This window comes from Protopterus annectens, chromosome 2.part0, assembly GCF_019279795.1.
Source record: "Protopterus annectens isolate FY-2018-M chromosome 2.part0, PAN1.0, whole genome shotgun sequence".
Classification (NCBI taxonomy): domain Eukaryota; kingdom Metazoa; phylum Chordata; order Ceratodontiformes; family Protopteridae; genus Protopterus; species Protopterus annectens.
The window spans coordinates 1,293,814,696-1,293,837,217 of record NC_056728.1 but is presented as its reverse complement, the minus strand read 5'-3'; the positions used below and the strand labels follow the sequence as shown (position 1 = coordinate 1,293,837,217).

Genomic DNA, 22,522 nt, shown 5'->3' with positions numbered 1-22,522 from the left:
ATGTTATTAATACTTGCATAGATTAAGGTTTATTCATACTAAAACTTAATGGTCTTAATAGCAAGAGAAGTGGCAACATAGTAGAACCCTAATTATGTCAGTCACTTTTCAAACAACCAGATAGAAACTGCAGGTTGACCATTAGCTTAATGGTTAAGGTAATGGCCTCACAGGTACAAGCAGGGTTTGATTCTCACCTTTGATGGGTGCATGGCTAGGCTTATAAAGGCCCTGGTGGTCATTAGCCTAGTATATACCTATAAGCTTATGTCACTCATTTAATGCTACAGGAGAAGGTAACACTCCATAGTATGAAGAATGGGAAAAAAGTCTGTATTGTTCTATAATCAGTAATTACATTACAGTTAATAAAGGGATTGAGGTTGGTATAATGGTTATGGTGCTTACCTGACAGACACAAATTACACAGTGTTGATTCATACTCTTGAAAGAGAGACTGGCTAGTCTTAAATGGTCCGCAAGGGCAGCTAGCATAGAACTTAACTATGAGCCTATGAACCTATGCTGGTGAACTATATTTACAAAGAAGAAAAAGAAAAATGTGTTTTATTTTAAATAGCTTTTTGATGTCATATGAGAAATGGTTACCTGGTAGACATAATGTAATGACATGAAATGAAGGATCAGTGACTCAATATTATTGGTTTGCAGCATTTTTTTGCTTTTTATTTGCATTATTTAAATGTGCAGCTGTATATGTTTTGACCCTGATTTCAGTCTTTCTACAGGGGATTGGCGGCATAAACTTCAGGACTGGTCTTGTCTATCTCAGTTAAAGCAATGACTACAAAGGCTAATGGCACAAATTTGGTCAGAACAAACTGAGCTGACAATACGTCTACTCCTAATATCTATTACGGAGGATAAACATCCAAACCTAAAGTGAGATGCATTGCTCTATATGCTATTGTTTTTAGCTAAGAAGGTGATAACTAAAAAGTGGAAATGCACAGATCACCCATTGTTTGATTTGGTGGTGGATTGATGAATGAGTTGTTTTAGTTATACCACCTGGCTGCCAGTGGAAAAATCTCTGGAAATTTTAATACAATATGATCTCTTTGGGTTACGTTTGTAGTGAGCAAGGACAATGGAGGGCTATGTGATGAAGAACAAGTGAATTTTAATTGTGATCATAATTGAAACCCAGGCCATCCTCAGCTAGTAGCACCAGAGACCTACTTTCTCTCTTTTTGTTATCGGGGGAGTTGTAAGAGGTGTTTTTAGAATTGTGTTAATAAAATATTTGTTTTAAAGAATCATTTATTCATGCTGACAGTGTTATATTTCCTTTGCTTTCATTCTACTACAATTTCTAATCAAGATTATGGTACACTGTAAGGAAACTTGCTTCCACAAAGCACATAAGTCACTCTCATCCTGATCAAAACCCTAACTATGTAGCATCACTCCACAAAAGGTTAGATTCTGGTTAACACATTTTTATTAAAGCAGCCTGTCATTATAAAATAATTTCAATTTTCTTGTAGCTGCTTTAAACACTTGCTTTAATGTAGTCATTAAAACAAAACTGTAATTGATTGACTTCAGTTGCTCTTTTTCTCTGCTCTTCTATCTAATGCAAATTCATTTCAGGAATACTAGATGTCCATCTTATCATCATTCCAGGGCTTTTCACAGAATAGCCTCCAACCTATCTTGTTTTAATATTTTAAATTGTGCTACATAAAGATATTGAATTTATGTATTTCTAATGCTATTTGCTATTCATTCTACTGTACCCTAAAGTCAGCAGACAACTGCAAGATACCATGCAGCATATACTGCACCCTATAATGAACAAGCCTGAACAGCTTCAGGATTTCTGACTTCCTCCCTTACACTGGGTGCTGGCTGGAGCCATGTATATGTGTATTTGTACACCTATGTACACATACATAACCCAGGTGTACATTAACAGGGCATCCAACTTTGTCCCTGATCTACAGCACCCTAGAGTGAATCAAAGCATCCTATGTCTTCAAGGTGTGTATTTGTGTGCCACTGTCTCTAGTTTGTGTATGGTAGTATGCCACAGCCACCACTAAATGCCTGATAATGTGCCACTGTTACTGCTACATGTATGATAATGTGTCACTGTCACCACTACATATATGATAATGTGCCACTGTCATCACTACATATATGATAATGTGCCATTGTCACCACTACATGTATGATAATGTGCCATTGTCTCCACTACACATATGATAATGTGCCACTGGCATCACTACATGTATGATAATGTGCCATTGTCACCACTACACATATGATAATGTACCACTGTCACCACAACATGTATGATAATGTAATCCGTGAAGCTGTAGATGACTGTGAATGAAGCAGAGCAATGCGAACAAAATAAAGATATCCAAACTTCAGTAAAAGTCCAAAGCACTGAGACACTCGTTGAAATCCAAAAGTAGATGCAGATTTTATTAGACAGACAAGCGCTTTCGCTATGAATAGCTTCCTCAGGTCTATTTTATACAAATGAATTTAAAATTAAAACACCATTTTTATAGTCATATCAATTCAATTAAGACTTGTCTCATTACATGTTTAAAAGGGAAACGTCAGTTATATAAAACCAAGTTAGCTATGATAAAAACAAGCACAAATATTGTGCAAAAAAACTTATAAAAATAAGAACATGTATGTGAGTCATGTATATGTATGTATAATATTTAATGGTGTGATAAATAAAAAGAATATAAAAAGATAAAATAGAGATAATGTGTGTGTATGTCTTAGTACATATGTATATATAACAGCAATATATATATGTGTTGAAGACATGTTAATGTATAATGTAATATGTAATGTAGGTATATGGAAATATATATGTATGAACTGTATATATACATAATCAGTGCATCCTATAAGAATTAAAAATATATATATATATATCATGTGAATTCATACAATGATACATATATACATTCCTGATATCTAATGATAAAAGAAATCATTATATATGAACTCCTAAACCCTACACACACAGATATAACTTCTTCAATATTGATATAATATTAATAGATGGTAAAATAAATAAATATGTACTCAAACATGTTGCCATACTATTAAAAGAGCCTGTACATAAATAATTGGTTCCACTTATAAATTATGAAATGTTGTCCATATAAGACACGCAAAAAACATATACATGTAAAAAATGTACAAACATATCAAAAAACATTAGATATACATGATTCTGTATAGTAGCTAAAATAAAATGAATATATACTGAAAATAACGCAATAAAAATGCGTAATAAAATATGAACCTTAAAGAAAGCCTCCTATCAAATAGATGTCTTACTTAATTTTCCTTCTCTTCCTTAATTTTGGTTTTATGGATACCCTCTCATTCAATCCTTTTCCACAATCTGCCCTTAGGCGGATAATCCAATCATTCTCCCTGTCCTCAGTGTGATTTCGAATATCACCTCCTCTCCTATTTGTTGGTACAACTTCTAATGCTCTAAAAAGAAAGATATGTGAGGAGTCATTATCTGCCACATGTTTGGCTAAGGCATTATTCAGACAACTTTTCCTAATGTGGTAAATATGTTCTCTGATGCGGTCTCTAAATTTACGATTGGTCTTGCCTACATAGTAACACATGCATGCTTGACACACTGCTACGTATACTATATTGCTAGTCATGCAATTCGCTGCAGTGCTGGTATTGAAGACTCTCCCTGTATCAGGATGTGAAAAAGATGAATTCGTGTCTATATACATGCAAAAATTACATTTACCACATGGCTCTGTGTTGCCTGGACCTGTATTGATATTGCCACCTTTAATGTCACATAACATCCTTTTTAGATTCTTTTTGTTCCTATATTGGAATTTTGGAGTGTCACCTACAACATCCTTGATGTCATCATTTATTTCAAAAATTTTCCAATATTTGCCTATAATATCCCTGATCCTATAACTATCAGAGGTGAAAGAGGTCATAAATTTCACGACAGAAGAATTATGCTCATTACTAATGTTTCTATGTGGACTATCAGGACCAAAATATGGTGTTGCAATGGTGCATCTTAAATTAGGTAAATCCTGTAAACTTCTCTCTACTTCGTATTTGTTATAACCTCTCTCTACTAATCTGTCTTTCAGTGTGTCAAGTTCAAGACTAAAACCTTCGTTCGTGGGGTTGAGTCTAGAGGCCCTTATTCCCTGTCCTCTTATAATGTTCCTGAACACAAATGAAGGATGCATACTTGATCTCATTAACAGAGAGTTACTATAGCAGGCCTTACGAAATATACCAGTGTTGATCAATCCATTGGGCAATCTTTCAATGTACAAATCCAAGAACTCAATCTTATTCCTTGAGTAATTCAAAGTGAATGTAAGAAAATTGGTTAGATTGTTTATGGTTCTTAAGAACAAGTCTAACTGTTCTACCATTCCCTTCCATAAGAGAAAAACGTCATCGACAAAACGTCGAAAAAATAAAACCTGTTCCATAAAAAATTCTGTCCTAAATAAGACCTTCTCCTCCCAATGCGCCAATACCATATTCGCATAGCTATTGGCGCATGGTGTGCCCATGGCAACCCCATCTACCTGCTTATATGTAATTTCATCAAACATAAATATGTTATTGCCTAGTACCAGTTCTAAAAAATATATTATTAGGTCTATCTTCATCATGCTATAATCACTATGCTCTCTTAAATAATCAGAGATAAAGGTCAACCCTTGTTCATTCGGTATAACTGTGAATAATGACTGTATATCAAGAGTAACAAACATATACGACTCTAGTTCAGACTGATTCCCAATGCATTCATATAGATCAAGTAAAAACTGTTTGGAATCTCTCAACACAAATTTATTGTCATTTAGTATAGGTCTGAGATTCTTCTCTATATATACGGAAAGATGTTCTGTGGCCCAGCCACGTCCTGATACTATGGGTCTCATGGGAGGGTTAACTAAATTCTTGTGAATTTTCGGTAATCCATGCATAATTGGTATCAACGGCTCTTTAATAAGTAGATACCCAAATAGATCTTCATCAATCATTTTGCTTAAATAAAGATCTTTTAGTATATTCTTAATGGATTTTATAATATTTGTTATAATATTGATTCAACAATTTCATAAAATCTATCATTTAGCATGTCCTTCATAGCTGTGTAATAATGATTGATATCCATGACTACCACTCGCCCTCCCTTGTCTGCTGGTCTGACTACAATAGTGTTATCAGCCTGCAGACTCTTTAGGCTCATTCTCTCTCCATGAGTCAAATTGTCAGAATAATGGTGTCTCTTGTCTCTTTTGTCATTATGATACTTATGTAATTCTTCTTCAGTTAATCGCTGATAGGTTTCTATAATAGGATGGTTAACCGGGACAAAATCACTAAGTTTCTTAAACACAAATTCTCTATCTAACTGTGGTGTAGAGTTAGTATCTTTGAATAGTATTCACATTGCTCTGCTTCATTCTCAGTCATCTACAGCTTCACAGATTATTTTATTATATCTTTTGGCTGAGAGAGTTTACCGTAGAGGTGGTTATGTTCCTAATTTGACATTTATTGCCTTTATTTCTAACCACCTCACGGAGCAGAAACCCAATTTCACGGAGCAGAAACTCACCCTCACTAAGCAGAAACCTACTCTTAACTACTGTTTGTTCATCTTGCATACACTTGCTGTGGTCTTATTTGAACGCTACAAGGATGGCTAATATAGAGCTCGACTATATTCCTCGTGGTGAACACCAGAGGAAAGAATCATTACATCGCCGCTTTAAACAGTACCTGGACTGTACAGCCGTCTCGGCTTGGCGCCTTGACGCATTGACACCCAGAGATGACATCACGCTGGAAACGACAAACATGGAACGGTTACACCAGCTCCTGGAAGGCTTGGAACGGAGCTTTTATAAGCTTAAAAGACTGCAAGTGCAACGGATGCACTTACAATATTGTTTAGACATGAACATCATACCACGAGGCTTGCGCATATTTAATATGCCCAGCCAAGGACGTGAATACCCTGATCTCCTATCGGCTTGGCAGAAACTTAATATAGAAGCCAGTCGGAGGTATTTGGAATTACTTATCAATTTTTTCGCGCCAGAAGAGGAAGCGTTGGTATCGGATATTAACAACAAGTATTCTACTATGTGCAACGAATTTGCAGAAGGTACTGTAACTCCACTCTTTGAAAATGCCTTGGATAGTGTATCAGCACTAGAAAGAAAGCTGATTACACAGAAAAGACATACAATTAGTAGAGACTTAAACGATTTTAGATTGGGCCATGTATTCACTTGGCCCAGATACAATAATAATAATAACAACAATGGTAATCATGTTCAGGTTTCTGGTGCTTTGATGCATAATTCTAACAATACCCTGAATGTCTGTTCTACATCAACCAATGTGAATGTATCTCACAATATGACATATAATACTGATAATGTGAATACCAGTCTGAGACATAGGAATACACACAATTTGAATAGGTTGGATGATACTGGTGCTACAATGTCTAGTGATGCCATTACTACTAGAGAGAGAGTATGCAGAATATTAACATGGGGGATAACAATGACCATGTTCTTAACAATACAGATTCATCAGGTTTTGTTAGGAATAACAACATTGATGATAACATTAACATCAATACTCATAGATCCACCAATATTATAAGTAATAATAGTTGCACCAAATCAACCAACCCGAGCAGAGGTGCTCAAGGTATTCAACTTAATATAAGCGAGAAAACATCTTCTGATGTGGATAAGAGTAGTCCACGCACTGAAAACATTACACAAGGTGGCAGTGCATCATCAATCAGTAAAGGTAATGTGGATGATACGATCACAGTACATGAAGGAAATATAGAATTAACCAACATTAATTCTAATGATTCTAATGATGTGATTCACATCATGCATCCTAGTATGCATGAAGAAATAAATTTATATCCGACTGTTCAGGTGATTAGGAATAGACCTGGCGTTGATGTTGACAATAGTGAGGCAGTTGTAAGAAGGAAAGTACAAGGTACCCAGTCAAAGACTGGCCCAGAGACAGCTCTGAATGTTTCTTTTCCCCTCCCAGTACGCATGGAGAAGGGTCCAAGACGTACGCGCTCCATGAGTCGCGGACGCCAGAAAAGGAAATACTCAGAGGAGTTCCCTCAAAATCAAACATTGAGGAAAATGTGGAAAAAATAAATACTGGGTCAGTATTTAATCTTTCTAATAGAACTTTAACTAATGACGACATTACGCTATTGAACAAGGGTATGAATTTCATACCTAGAAGTAACAGCACAATAACAGAGACTGTAACAGATTTAAAATTATTCTGCAGAAATGTCATGTTGAAGTTATTATTCAAAGATACTAACTCTACACCACAGTTAGATAGAGAATTTGTGTTTAAGAAACTTAGTGATTTTGTCCCGGTTAACCATCCTATTATAGAAACCTATCAGCGATTAACTGAAGAAGAATTACATAAGTATCATAATGACAAAAGAGACAAGAGACACCATTATTCTGACAATTTGACTCATGGAGAGAGAATGAGCCTAAAGAGTCTGCAGGCTGATAACACTATTGTAGTCAGACCAGCAGACAAGGGAGGGCGAGTGGTAGTCATGGATATCAATCATTATTACACAGCTATGAAGGACATGCTAAATGATAGATTTTATGAAATTGTTGAATCCAATATTATAACAAATATTATAAAATCCATTAAGAATATACTAAAAGATCTTTACTTAAGCAAAATGATTGATGAAGATCTATTTGGGTATCTACTTATTAAAGAGCCGTTGATACCAATTATGCATGGATTACCGAAAATTCACAAGAATTTAGTTAACCCTCCCATGAGACCCATAGTATCAGGACGTGGCTGGGCCACAGAACATCTTTCCGTATATATAGAGAAGAATCTCAGACCTATACTAAATGACAATAAATTTGTGTTGAGAGATTCCAAACAGTTTTTACTTGATCTATATGAATGCATTGGGAATCAGTCTGAACTAGAGTCGTATATGTTTGTTACTCTTGATATACAGTCATTATTCACAGTTATACCGAATGAACAAGGGTTGACCTTTATCTCTGATTATTTAAGAGAGCATAGTGATTATAGCATGATGAAGATAGACCTAATAATATATTTTTTAGAACTGGTACTAGGCAATAACATATTTATGTTTGATGAAATTACATATAAGCAGGTAGATGGGGTTGCCATGGGCACACCATGCGCCAATAGCTATGCGAATATGGTATTGGCGCATTGGGAGGAGAAGGTCTTATTTAGGAAAGAATTTTTTATGGAACAGGTTTTATTTTTTCGACGTTTTGTCGATGACGTTTTTCTCTTATGGAAGGGAATGGTAGAACAGTTAGACTTGTTCTTAAGAACCATAAACAATCTAACCAATTTTCTTACATTCACTTTGAATTACTCAAGGAATAAGATTGAGTTCTTGGATTTGTACATTGAAAGATTGCCCAATGGATTGATCAACACTGGTATATTTCGTAAGGCCTGCTATAGTAACTCTCTGTTAATGAGATCAAGTATGCATCCTTCATTTGTGTTCAGGAACATTATAAGAGGACAGGGAATAAGGGCCTCTAGACTCAACCCCACGAACGAAGGTTTTAGTCTTGAACTTGACACACTGAAAGACAGATTACTAGAGAGAGGTTATAACAAATACGAAGTAGAGAGAAGTTTACAGGATTTACCTAATTTAAGATGCACCATTGCAACACCATATTTTGGTCCTGATAGTCCACATAGAAACATTAGTAATGAGCATAATTCTTCTGTCGTGAAATTTATGACCTCTTTCACCTCTGATAGTTATAGGATCAGGGATATTATAGGCAAATATTGGAAAATTTTTGAAATAAATGATGACATCAAGGATGTTGTAGGTGACACTCCAAAATTCCAATATAGGAACAAAAAGAATCTAAAAAGGATGTTATGTGACATTAAAGGTGGCAATATCAATACAGGTCCAGGCAACACAGAGCCATGTGGTAAATGTAATTTTTGCATGTATATAGACACAAATTCATCTTTTTCACATCCTGATACAGGGAGAGTCTTCAATACCAGCACTGCAGCGAATTGCATGACTAGCAATATAGTATACTTAGCAGTGTGTCAAGCATGCATGTGTTACTATGTAGGCAAGACCAATCGTAAATTTAGAGACCGCATCAGAGAACATATTTACCACATTAGGAAAAGTTGTCTGAATAATGCCTTAGCCAAACATGTGGCAGATAATGACTCCTCACATATCTTTCTTTTTAGAGCATTAGAAGTTGTACCAACTAATAGGAGAGGAGGTGACATTCAAATCACACTGAGGACAGGGAGAATGATTGGATTATCCGCCTAAGGGCAGATTGTGGAAAAGGATTGAATGAGAGGGTATCCATAAAACCGAAATTAAGGAAGAGAAGGAAAATTAAGTAAGACATCTATTTGATAGGAGGCTTTCTTTAAGGTTCATATTTTATTACGCATTTTATTATGCTATTTTCAGTATATATTCATTTTATTTTAGCTACTATACAGAATCATGTATATCTAATGTTTTTTGATATGTTTGTACATTTTTTACATGTATATGTTTTTTGCGTGTCTTATATGGACAACATTTCATAATTTATAAGTGGAACCAATTATTTATGTACAGGCTCTTTTAATAGTATGGCAACATGTTTGAGTACATATTTATTTATTTTACCATCTATTAATATTATATCAATATTGAAGAAGTTATATCTGTGTGTGTAGGGTTTAGGAGTTCATATATAATGATTTCTTTTATCATTAGATATCAGGAATGTATATATGTATCATTGTATGAATTCACATGATATATATATATATATTTTTAATTCTTATAGGATGCACTGATTATGTATATATACAGTTCATACATATATATTTCCATATACCTACATTACATATTACATTATACATTAACATGTCTTCAACACATATATATATTGCTGTTATATATACATATGTACTAAGACATACACACACATTATCTCTATTTTATCTTTTTATATTCTTTTCATTTATCACACCATTAAATATTATACATACATATACATGACTCACATACATGTTCTTATTTTTATAAGTTTTTTTGCACAATATTTGTGCTTGTTTTTATCATAGCTAACTTGGTTTTATATAACTGACGTTTCCCTTTTAAACATGTAATGAGACAAGTCTTAATTGAATTGATATGACTATAAAAATGGTGTTTTAATTTTAAATTCATTTGTATAAAATAGACCTGAGGAAGCTATTCATAGCGAAAGCGCTTGTCTATCTAATAAAATCTGCATCTACTTTTGGATTTCAATGAGTGTCTCAGTGCTTTGGACTTTTACTGAAGTTTGGATATCTTTATTTTGTTCGCATTGCTCTGCTTCATTCTCAGTCATCTACAGCTTCACGGATTATTTTATTATATCTTTTGGCTGAGAGAGTTTACCGTAGAGGTGGTTATGTTCCTAATTTGACATGTATGATAATGTGCCATTGTCACTACTACATGTATGATAATGTGTCACTGTCACCACTACATGTATGAGAATGTGCCACTGTCACCACTACATGTATGATAATGTGACATTGTAACCACTACATGTATGATAATGTGCCACTGTCACCACTATGTGTATTTACAGAAGCTTGAGCTTTGCAAATCTTTGCTTGATGTGCTATTAGTCCTATAATAGTACAGTGGCAGCCTACTTGGGCTTAGTCATCTCTCTCCATACACAATTTAAGGACCCTTTCTGTTATTAGACTCCTGTAGGGTATTTGATAATCCAATTAAACTATTTTATTAGGCAATGAGGCCAAGACAAAAATTCTAGAAGCACTGCCTGAAATAAATAAGATGAAACACTGCTGTCTCGCAGAATGTAGGTCACCAGTTCAGTTCTTGGTTGGGGTGCCTTCTTTGTTCCAATTTTTCTATATATAACAATATCCTGTTAGTGAAAAAAACAGAAGCAGCAAAACAAACTAAATAAATAAAAATGCTGGCAGGCAGAGTTTCACAGGCACAAATCACTCAGGTGATGATAAACCAAAGGTGTATTTAATGATAAAAATCCACAAGAAAAACAAATAAAATGTGAGCGCTTTCGTTAAACAAGTGGTAACTTCATCAGACCCTGTTAGTGAACTGACAAGTGCCAGTAGGAAAGATATGAAAGTCATGTGTGAATGAAAATATATGTGTGTGTTTTTGTGTGTGTGTGTGTGTGTGTGTGTGTGTGTGTGTGTGTGTGTGTGTGTGTGTGTGTGTGTGTGTGTATGTGTGTGTGTGTGTGTGTGTGTGCCCTCTGAGATACTAGTGTCCTGTCTACACTGAGTACCAGGACAGGCTCCAGTTCCCCAAAGCCATCACATTTTATTAAGCAGGTAAAAGAGGAGAATAAATGGTTAAATGATTATGCAATACCTCACTTTGAACTTTAGAGCCATGGCAATTAATAAGTTAATGTTTCCTATTGTGCTTTGATGAGAAATATCTTTGTACAATAAATTACTATAATGTTCAAAGAATGTACTTAATGGATGTGTGAAGCAAATCAGTTAGGGAAAGTGTGGAGGGTAATAAAATTGCTAACAAAATTAATTCATGCATTCCTTTATGAGATTGTTGTAGTTAAGAAACTTACAGTGAGTAAATGCACTGGTGTGTGTGTGTGTCATTGTATCTTTATTTAAGCAATAAGGCCTTTTCAGTATAGTGAATAAAGCACTTTATCACCAAATGATGATGTATTAAAAATGTGACATGCCTTATTATTCACAATGTCATTTTTATTATCAGCGAAGGAAGCCAGTATTAGCAGTCCACAACTGTTTGTATACTGCTCCAGAACAGAATGATGCCAGAAAGATCAGAAGGCTCTGGGCTGTCGCCTGAGGCCAGATGCTTGGATTAATTTTATTATGTTAACTCTGTTCTGTAGCTTAAGTGGTATGGTGTGCTTCTGCAGTGATGTCCTTTACGCATGGTATTATAGAGAAATGTCATCTGCTTGAACTGATGATAATTCCGGTGAATATTATAGATCCAGAGTCACATATTAAAAATACTAGCAGAATTTTCCCGGTTTGCACTCAAAATTATCTCTTGTCACTGTAACTACCAATAGTGTAGTGAGATTAGTCTGGACAACAATTCTAAAATGGAACTGAGTTCCTGTGCTTCTTTCTACTGGAATGTGAACTGATAAAATTATTGGCTTCACGTATTAAAACTTTAAATTAGAATACGGTAATACCTTTCAATCTCTTAGAGCAAGAAATCTGGGCAAAGCCATAAATAATGGGTGACAAAGTCCCCAAAATAGGGACCCTTTTAAATAATGCTCTTACAAACTTAGAAAGTTAATAGAATAACATGTTTTGCATTAACATGAATTTTCTGAAGGATATGAAGTCTGAAAATCAAATGTCAGCCATTATTTTCTGACTTCAGTCCTCTGTGATTTGACATTGATTTGCCAGAAAATTACAATTCTATGAGAAATGGATCAAATATATGAGTCAAAAATCTGGATGTTCTGTGAAAATCAAGACAGTTGAGAGCTATGATACGGTATCTAAAACTACAATTGAGAGCTATGATATGGTATCTGAAGCTGTGACTCTTGTGAATGTCACGCATATTTCAGTGTCCATAATAAATGTACTATTGGTGTTGCTGCAGTACTTCTTCAGAGCACTGATCTCTTTATGCTCATGATGTAGTTATTTCTTGTTAGAGGTACTGCCAATCGCTTATAATATATATGTCACTCTTACAAAATATTAAAATGGAGACAAACCTTTTTCTTTGACTAACTCCAGAAAAGCAAAGACACAGATTGAGAGAGAGAGAGAGAGAGAGAGAGAGAGAGAGAGAGATGTTATCCACTGGTGGATGAAGACAGAACACTCAAACTACAATTGCCAGAAGATCAACTCGCTGAAGACTGGAGTTCCTCCACAGGAAATCACTGTTGGAAATTTGTCCTTTGGGGAGAATTTCTACATTCTTTGAGTTAGTGTGACCATGGAATTGGTATCTGTAAGTTTGGGGTGTGGGGGTGCAGGGGCTTGCCACCTACAAAAAACAATTAAAAAGTGTTTTTTTTGCAGTTTTTTTCAGCAAATGCATTTCAGGGATTCAGATCCTTGGTGCATTTCATTTTGTCCACTCATAATGGAAGCTTCTAGAGAGAATTAAGTACTTATATGTAACTTATATCTTGTCAGGACTTCTGGAAACATTAGCAATGTTGTGGACTCCTTGAGAAGACAATAATAAATAGTGAGATCAAAGATTATTTAGATGCAACCATAGCATGTACTCATGTGCCAGTGTTAGAAAAATGTGTATTTGAATATATGAGAAATGCTAGTTTAAAAGCAAAGTAGTATATAATGCATTTTATTCTCTTAATCATATAGTAGAGAGGATTAATTCATGTTTAAATGTAAAGTAGTTTTGAAACTGCAGTGTGGCTTGAAGCAAGCTGACCTTCGACCCTGGCAGATGCTAGCTTAGCAAGTTTTAATGTTTATGCTTTTCACAAATGATTATCTGCTGGGTCAGGAAATTAAATGTGTGAAATAATGAAATCTTCTGCTCTTTCCTGCTGGGATGATTTGGCCTTTGTATATGTATTACTGAGATAGCATGCAGCTGTGTGAGAAAGTGTAACAGGGAACAAAGATGTGTATTAAAAGACTGAATCTGCTATTGTATTCGAACTGATATGAAACCTTGAAGAAGTAACTTTACAGAAAGACATTATGTCTGACCAGGTGGATAGCAAGGCCGTATTGTTACCAGAGGAAAACTTTTTTTAAAATATACAGCATCAGCAGTTTTAATGAATAGAGGACTGTAAGCTGAAGTGATGTAGATGCCCTGTGACATACCACGTCAGTAAGGTGGGCACAGCTTGAATGTTAAACCTATATAAAATTGTGTGCTTCCTGTTTCATGTTAGACAACATTCTGTACTTGTACGTTTTTTGCCTCCTGGTGTACACTAGTAAACTTTTGAATCTAAACCTCCTGTGTATTGAATTCTTGATTTTATTTAACAGTTTGGTCCTTCAGACCGGAATTCCCTCGGACAGCTGCAGATCAGAGTCTACTGGTGGTCGAATACCGCGCAGGAGAAGTTACTGAAACGGTTCTTCTTGGGTGAAAAGACCTCCGAATGAATTGTCGTTTAAAGAGGCTGGCCACTTTCTGATCTGTGGCCGAAGAGCGGATATTGAACGATTCAATACCGGAGGCTCAGGTAGGAAGAATTTGCCTTTTTTCTGTTTTAGATCAGGGACTAGGTTACAGTATATTGTTGTCAAGATTTGTTTTGCAGATCAGGGACAAAAGGAAGTACTGTATATTTGGTCATAGATCAGGGTAACAGAATAAGGTAGATAGTCATTCTAGATAAACTGTGAACAGGAACTGAGAATTTGATATCACGTGATAAAAAAGGGTTACGTAACATTTTCTTTGCCATGGGAAATCAGTGCACTAAAACATCGCGAGATCCGCCACTAACCGAAGACGCAAAATACATGCAATCACAATGTTCCGATAACGTTAGGTATTATACGAAATGGGATAACAAATATGAATTTGATGGCAAACTAGATAAAATTTCACTAGTTAAACTCCTTAAGCAGCTTAAATCTGATGTGGGAGGTCAGGCAAAAAAGCAACGCCAATTGGGCATTCCTCAGGCACACAGCTGGACTGAGGAAGCAAATCGTAGAGAACAGAAGCTGAAAAATTCAAAAACATTGCTTTTAGACAAAGAAGATAATAACTTGGTAATAGCAACAGCTCCTCCTCCTCCTCCCTTGCCCCCTCCCTTACCCTTTTCAGGATATGAAGCGAGTGGACAGGCTGGTCCGCCTCCGCGTTATCTTGAAGTTTCAGCAAGACCACAACCATTTGTTAGAGATCCTATTCAAACTAGGTCCCGAACACGTAAAACACATAGGGACACATACTCATATCAAATAGAGAGAAACCTACAGGATGAGAGTGAGGAAGAAATATGCCCACTTATAGAAGTTCCAAATCCTCAAGCAGGACAGGAAGGGCAAAACCCGACACTCTTAGTATATAGACCATGGACACCGGAAGATATCCGGAAAGCTACTGAGGGAATCCCCCATCCTAAAGTTAATTTTACGAAATTTTTAGAAGATTTGCAAGGCATGAGGTTGAGTTACCACTTGAATGGGGAAGAAGTAGAAAAAGTAGTAAGACAAATTATAGGTCCAGATTGGCACATGATTTGTGGCACCTGGAATCCTCGTAATGCAGAGCTTAAACCACTCCCACATAGTGACGAAGAATTAGACAACAGAGTGAAAGGTCTTACAGACCGAATCTCTGAGAAATGGAAACCTAGAGCAGACTGGACTTGCATTAATCAATGCATACAACAGGAAAATGAAACAATAGATGGGTACTATGCTAGATTATTAGAATGTTTTAATAATCATAGCGGTATGTCGGTTCCTGAGAACCAAACGAATGATTCCCCGTATGAACAACAATTGAAAAATGCATTTTTGAAAGGTTGCATTACACCTATTAGTAGCTTCATTACGAAGCATATGATAGACCATCGAACAGGGAGGCTACAAGCCTTACCTGAATACGCTAGACATGCTGAAAGACATTTTAATAGTAAAAATAAAAAGAAGGCGCAAGTCTTCACTGCTGAAGACGGAGCTGAAGTATTTGTGTTACAGTCAGGTAAAAAGGGCAAGAAGAATGCCCAGGGAAACAAACAGTCTGACAAATGATCAGAAGATTTTGAAGAGAGGAAAAAGAGAGGAGAATGCTTCAAGTGCAGGAAAAAGGGACATCTAGCAAGGGATTGTAAGCAAAACAAAAAGGTAATTATAGAAGATAAGGGAGATGAGGACTGACTATATGATAGTGAAGATACATCATGTGAAAGTCAGAAATCGTCAGGAAAAATTAATAAACAGAAAACAAATGTAAATGTGATAGAAGGAGTAGAGGAAGTGCAAGTAGATATGGAAGATGAAGAAAGTGAAATTTTGGACTTAGCATTATTGAGCTTAGAGCTCTACTTAGCAGATACGAAACCGGAAGTTACACTTCTGGTGGAGGGAAGGGAAGTCAAATTCCTGTGTGACTCAGGAGCATCACAGACTTTGATACACCCCTCTAAGTTACCAGAACATTCTGAATCACCTGATTATATACTGGTGAAAGCAGCAAACGGACAGCTATACAGGGAACCACTTTCCCATGATATAGCAATAACTGACCCGTTTCAGGTATGACCCAGAGAAGTAAAATTGTTGTTTCTGCAAAGTGTCCAGTAAACCTATTGGGCAGGGACCTTATGCAGATATTTGGCATAGCAGTAGTTCCAACTGTACAAGGTATGGAGGCACAGAGACAAATGGATACCTTTGTAGTGTGATCGGAGGGTTAAACATTTTACTGGTACAGCCAGGATCTAGTCACGACTGGCCCAGGGGCAGTAACTGAGGAACTGATGAATGTAGCCATCAGTAAAGCCCCCTCCCTTGACACTGATCAACAGCATTTGTTACACTGTACTCTATACTACTGTACTACACCAGGACCTGATAGAGAGTATGAGCAAGAATTGTTCAGAAATCGTGCAACTAGACTAGTATTGCATACTTTGTACTGGGATACTGAGGGGAACAGTGTAGTTAGCTGTTCATTACCTCAAGAATTCCTTGCATTATATAGATCAAATCAATTACCACATGTCAGCTTGACAAAGAACAAAAGTGTAAAATGGGCAGATTTAGGAGAAAAAGTAACAAGATGGGAAAAACAGACTGATTTAGAACTATCAGAACAAGGGGTACAAAAACAAAAACTGAATTGGTTGACACAGACACATCCAGCTGTACATTTGCAATCTAGCGAGGACAGCTGATTAGCATTTTTATTAGAAGAAGAAGAAAAGGCCTTATGTGAAATTCCAACAACTCTTTGGTCAACAGGCAAGTCAGATGTAGGACTTATTCGAACAGCAGGACCAGTTACAATTACCCCAAAGTCAGCTTTTAGACCACAGAAAAGACAATACCCTTTGAGAAAGGATGCAGAAATAGGAATTAAGCCTATAATAGCAGCATTACTCAAAGAAGGAGTACTGGTAGAATCTCCTGATTCACCATGTAATACACCCTATTTCCTGTTAAAAAAGCAAACGGGGAATGGCGGATGGTACAAGATTTACAAGCTGTAAATAATGCAGTAATACCTAGAGCACCTACGGTGCCAGACCCACATACTTTGTTAAACGATTTAGAACCGCAACAGAAGTATTTCTCTGTGGTAGATATCAGCAACACTTTCTTCTCGATACCTATACATCCTGATAGTCAATATTGGTTTGCATTTACATTTCAGGGTAAAAGGTATACATATACTCGACTACCACAGGGATATTGTGAGAGCCCAACAATATTTGCACAAGAAATGGCTAGCAACCTGGCAGGGTTTACCCCACCGGGAGGTAGTCAAATTCTACTTTATGTAGATGACATCTTGCTAGCAGCCCCCACCCAGCAACAATGCAGGGAGGATACTGTAGCGTTATTAAAATTTTTAGCAACACAAGGACACAAAGTAAACAAAAGTAAGTTACAACTTTGGAGAAAACAAGTTAGATACTTGGGATATGTAATATCCAATGAAGGTAGAATATTAGACGAGGAAAGAAAAACAGCGATCTTGCAAGCACCCAAACCAACAACCAAGAAGGAAATGATGTCTTTCTTGGGTACAACTAATTTCTGTCAGACCTGGATACCAAATTATGCTTTGGAATCTGCTCCACTAACTGACTTGATATATAAGACACCAATGGCAGCACAAGATATCTTACAATGGACACCCGAAGCAGAAACGGCTTTCTGCAGGTTGAAGCAGTTGATAGCTTCTTCATTAGTTTTAGGACTTCTGAATTATCACAAACGGTTCTTTCAGACCGTAGATTGCAAGCAAGGATATATGACGTCAGTATTGACGCAACAACATGGGGATAAGCAATGCCCCATAGCCTATTATTCATCGCAGTTAGACCCAGTGGCATGATCTTTGCCTCACTGCGTACAAGCAGTAGTTGCAGCTGCAATGGCAGTACAGGCTTCAGCCTCAGTGGTGTTATTCCACCCCCTCACATTGAGAGTGCCTCATGCAGTTGCAATAATTTTACTGCAAGAAAAAGTGGCATACCTTTCTCCTGCTAGACATCTTTCATGTATGACTATACTGCTGAGCCAACCTCATATGACAATTGAACGATGTACGACATTAAATCTATCAACATTACTTCCAACTCCAGCAGATGGCACACCACACAGCTGCCTGCAGGAAATTGAACAGTTAGCTTTACCTAGACAAGATCTCACAGATATGCCCTTGGATAATGCCAAGGTGACATATTACATGGATGGCTCATGCAGAAGGGGTCCTACAGGGAAGAATCTGGTAGGGTATGCAGTAGTTACAGACACTGAAATTTTAGAAGCTCAAACCTTACCACATAACTTATCTTTACAAGCAGCAGAATTGATAGCTTTGACGAGGGCATGTACTTTAGCAAAAAACAAGTGTGTAAACATATATACTGATAGTCAGTATGCTTTTTCTACAGTACATGTATTTGCGCAACAATGGAAAAATAGAGGAATGATAACATCTAGTGGAAAACCTATTAATCATGCGCAATTTATTTTGGAGTTACTAGAATCTATTCACTTACCTACCAAAGTAGCTATTTGTAAATGTGTAGCTCATACGAAACAACAGGATAAGATTTCAAAAGGCAATGCACGAGCTGATGCAGCTGCAAAGCAAGCAGCCTCAGACTCAGAAACTTTACTTTTGAATGAGGAATTACAACCCTCTGAGATTTTAGATTTAGACATGTTAAAAACAATGCAGATGCTTACTACGAAAGCAGAAAAACAAAAATGGGTAAAACGAGGTGCAATTCTTGAGAAAGGACTGTACATTTCCAAAGAGAGAAAAACGATATTGCCGTCTAATTTATTTAGATATGCATCTTTGTTGAGCCATGGGCAGTGCCATGTCTCAAAAGGGGGGATGGTACAGTTAGTAAACCGAATATTCCAAACATATGGATTCACAAATTACACACAAAAATTTTGTGCAGCTTGTCATACTTGTAACAAGCACCATGCACAAGGGGCATTTAAAACCAAGCAAGGAAGTTTTCCTATACCACCATACCCGTTCCATACTATTTGTATGGATTTCATAGAATTGAATAAGTGTGAAGGGAAAAAGTTTTGTTTAGTTATTGTAGTCATGTTTTCCAAATGGGTAGAAGCTTTTCCAACCAAAATCCCGGATGCAGCAACAGTGGCGAAAGCCCTGATAAAAGAGATAATCCCTAGATTTGGCATTCCGGAAAGGATTTATAGTGATAATGGCACTCATTTCGTAAATCAGACAATCCAGCAACTTGGGAGATTTTTTGGTATCTCCTTAAAGAACCATTGTGCCTACCACCCACAGTCAGCAGGACTGGTGGAAAGGTACAATGGTACCCTCAAAAATAAGCTTAGGAAGCTAGTTGAGGAGACTCAGAAGAATTGGATACACTGTCTGCCTTTGGCACTGCTGAGTATGAGAACGGTTCCAAATGTAAAGGGTTTGACTCCCTTTGAAATGTTTTTTTGGAGAGCATATTATGTGCCTCAGTGGAAAGCTCTCATGCCTGCAGAGCAAGAGGCTGACAGTTCATTAGCTAGTTATATGAGGAAAATGTTAACAAATAAATCTGTTTTGCAGTTTAACTCTTTTTCAGATAAGGAACAGACCAGACCGGTGGAAGCAGTCTTGGCCCCTGGGACGTTTGTGTGGCTGAAAGTGACGAAAAGGAAGAACTGGGCGAGTCCAAAGTGGGAGGGACCGTACCAGGTTCTGTTGGCAATGCCTACTGCAGTTAGAGTGGCTGAGAGGACATCCTGGGTTCATTTGACACATTGCAAACTGGTAAAAAGCTTTCAACTTGATAAAAACTTTGTGACTAATACACAACCAGACCAAGATGGCCAAAAACAAAACAAATAGAAATTTAGATCAAACCCAGAGATGTAGCATAATAATTTTGTTGAGTATATATTTATTGACTGTAATTGTGACAATTTTCCTCTTGTTGTGGTTTATCCTACACACAACCACACAAGTGAAAGTGGGAAGGCGTGATGAAATGTCTATAGATTGGCATCCAAATTTTAACACATACCTAGCCATGAAACATGTATATGCAAAGGCTATGAACATTTCAAATTGCTGGGTTTGTACAGCTATACCAACAGCATATGGAGGACTGATAATGTCCGCTGTCCCTTTGGGGATAAATGAGACTTGGGAGAATTTACTCTTCGATACAGGAACTGTGAGATCACAGGACAAAATAGCTTTATTTTTACCTGTCACACAAAAAGGAATTGTATGTTTTTATAAAAATGATACCCTCCAGGTGGGCTGGAGCAATTGTAATATAACCATATCTTACCGATGTTATATTAAGAATAGTAATGGCAATACTTTTTGCAATACTAACTATGACTCATATTTGAACTCATTGAAAGCAACCATGAATGACATTCGCAAGAATCCAGTTTTGTTTAAACAATTGTCAGTTATAGATCAGAAAATGTTTCATGCAGGGCTGATGTGTATTAGTACTAAAGTAGAAAACTGTTATTTTATTTGTGGAAAAAAGGCATATAAATGGTTACCTGAGAAATGGTCCGGCAGATGTTTTTTGGGTTATTTGGTTCCGGCTATAAGACATACTGCAGAATTACCTTTGGGTAAGATACGAAATGTGAGAGAAGCAGCCCGAAAACCCGAAGGTCCAGTTGAAAAACCTGTGAATCCAGTTGGAAAGATCGAAGCTGGCTGGAAAGATCATAATGCCATGAAAGACAAAAGCAAATTGACTCATATGGACTTGAGTGACAGTGTTATATTCTGGACAGGAATATTCCCAGCCTAAGGAGCAGTCAAATCGATCTGGGAGCTGAGGAAGTTGTTGAAGCTTCTCGAAGTAATGAGTAATGCAACTTTTTCTGCCCTAGAACTGGTGACTGATGAACTGAATGCAATGAGAACTGTTGTACTACAAAATCGAATGGCTCTTGACTTCACCCTAGTGGTGATAGGTGGTACGTGCGCGCTTATCAAAGAAGAAAGCTGTGCGTATATACCAGATAACAGGCATGAAATTAATAACCACCTAGAGGTAATTCAGCAAGTATCAGCCATGACTGAACCAGGCCCAAACCCACTGACGGACTTTTTCCGGACTCTATTTGGGGGGTGGGGTTCCATCCTAATGAATATTCTGATTGCCATTTGTGTGGGTATACTCCTAATAGGAGCATGTGTTTGCTGTGGAATTCCCTGCATGAAAAGATTAATCAAAGATTTTATTGATGTATCTGTTACTGAAACTTTGTACCAAGATATTGAGATTGAAAAATTGATCTCAGATGACATTTTTTCTGAAGTATAGATTGAATGACTCACCTAGCTGAAAATCCTAAGTGGAAAAGGTTAGGAGATGAAATGACACTATGCATACTTCAAAATAGAATAAAAAGTATTAATAGGGGGGAAAATGTTAGAAAAATGTGTATTTGAATATATGAGAAATGCTAGTTTAAAAGCAAAGTAGTATATAATGCATTTTATTCTATTAATCATATAGTAGAGAGGATTAATTTATGTTTAAATGTAAAGTAGTTTTGAAACTGGAGTGTGGCTTGAAGCAAGCTGAGCTTCGACCCTGGCAGATGCTAGCTTAGCAAGTTATAATGTTTATGCTTTTCACAAATGATTATCTGCTGGGTCAGGAAATTAAATGTGTGAAATAATGAAATCTTCTACTCTTTCCTGCTGGGATGATTTGGCCTTGTATATGTATTACTGAGATAGCATGCAGCTGTGTGAGAAAGTGTAACAGAGAACAAAGATGTGTATTAAAAGACTGAATCTGCTATTGTATTCGAACTGATATGAAACCTTGAAGAAGTAACTTTACAGAAAGACATTATGTCTGACCAGGTGGATAGCAAGGCCGTATTGTTAATAGAGGAAAACATTTTTAAAATATACAGCATCAGCAGTTTTAATGAATAGAGGACTGTAAGCCGAAGTGATGTAGATGCCCTGTGACATACCACGTCAGTAAGGTGGGCACAGCTTGAATGTTAAACCTATATAAAATTGTGTGCTTCCTGTTTCATGTTAGACAACATTCTGTACTTGCACGTTTTTTGCCTCCTGGTGTACACTAGTAAACTTTTGAATCTGAACCTCCTGTGTATTGAATTCTTGATT

General features: G+C 36.6%; 1 protein-coding gene across 1 annotated transcript in view; it reads left to right on the top strand.

The window, feature by feature from the left end:
- The window catches only part of LOC122793449 (glutamyl aminopeptidase), a 792,963-nt gene that overhangs the window by 205,572 nt on the left and 564,869 nt on the right, over positions 1-22,522 (top strand). The gene's annotated exons all lie outside the window — the stretch shown is intronic.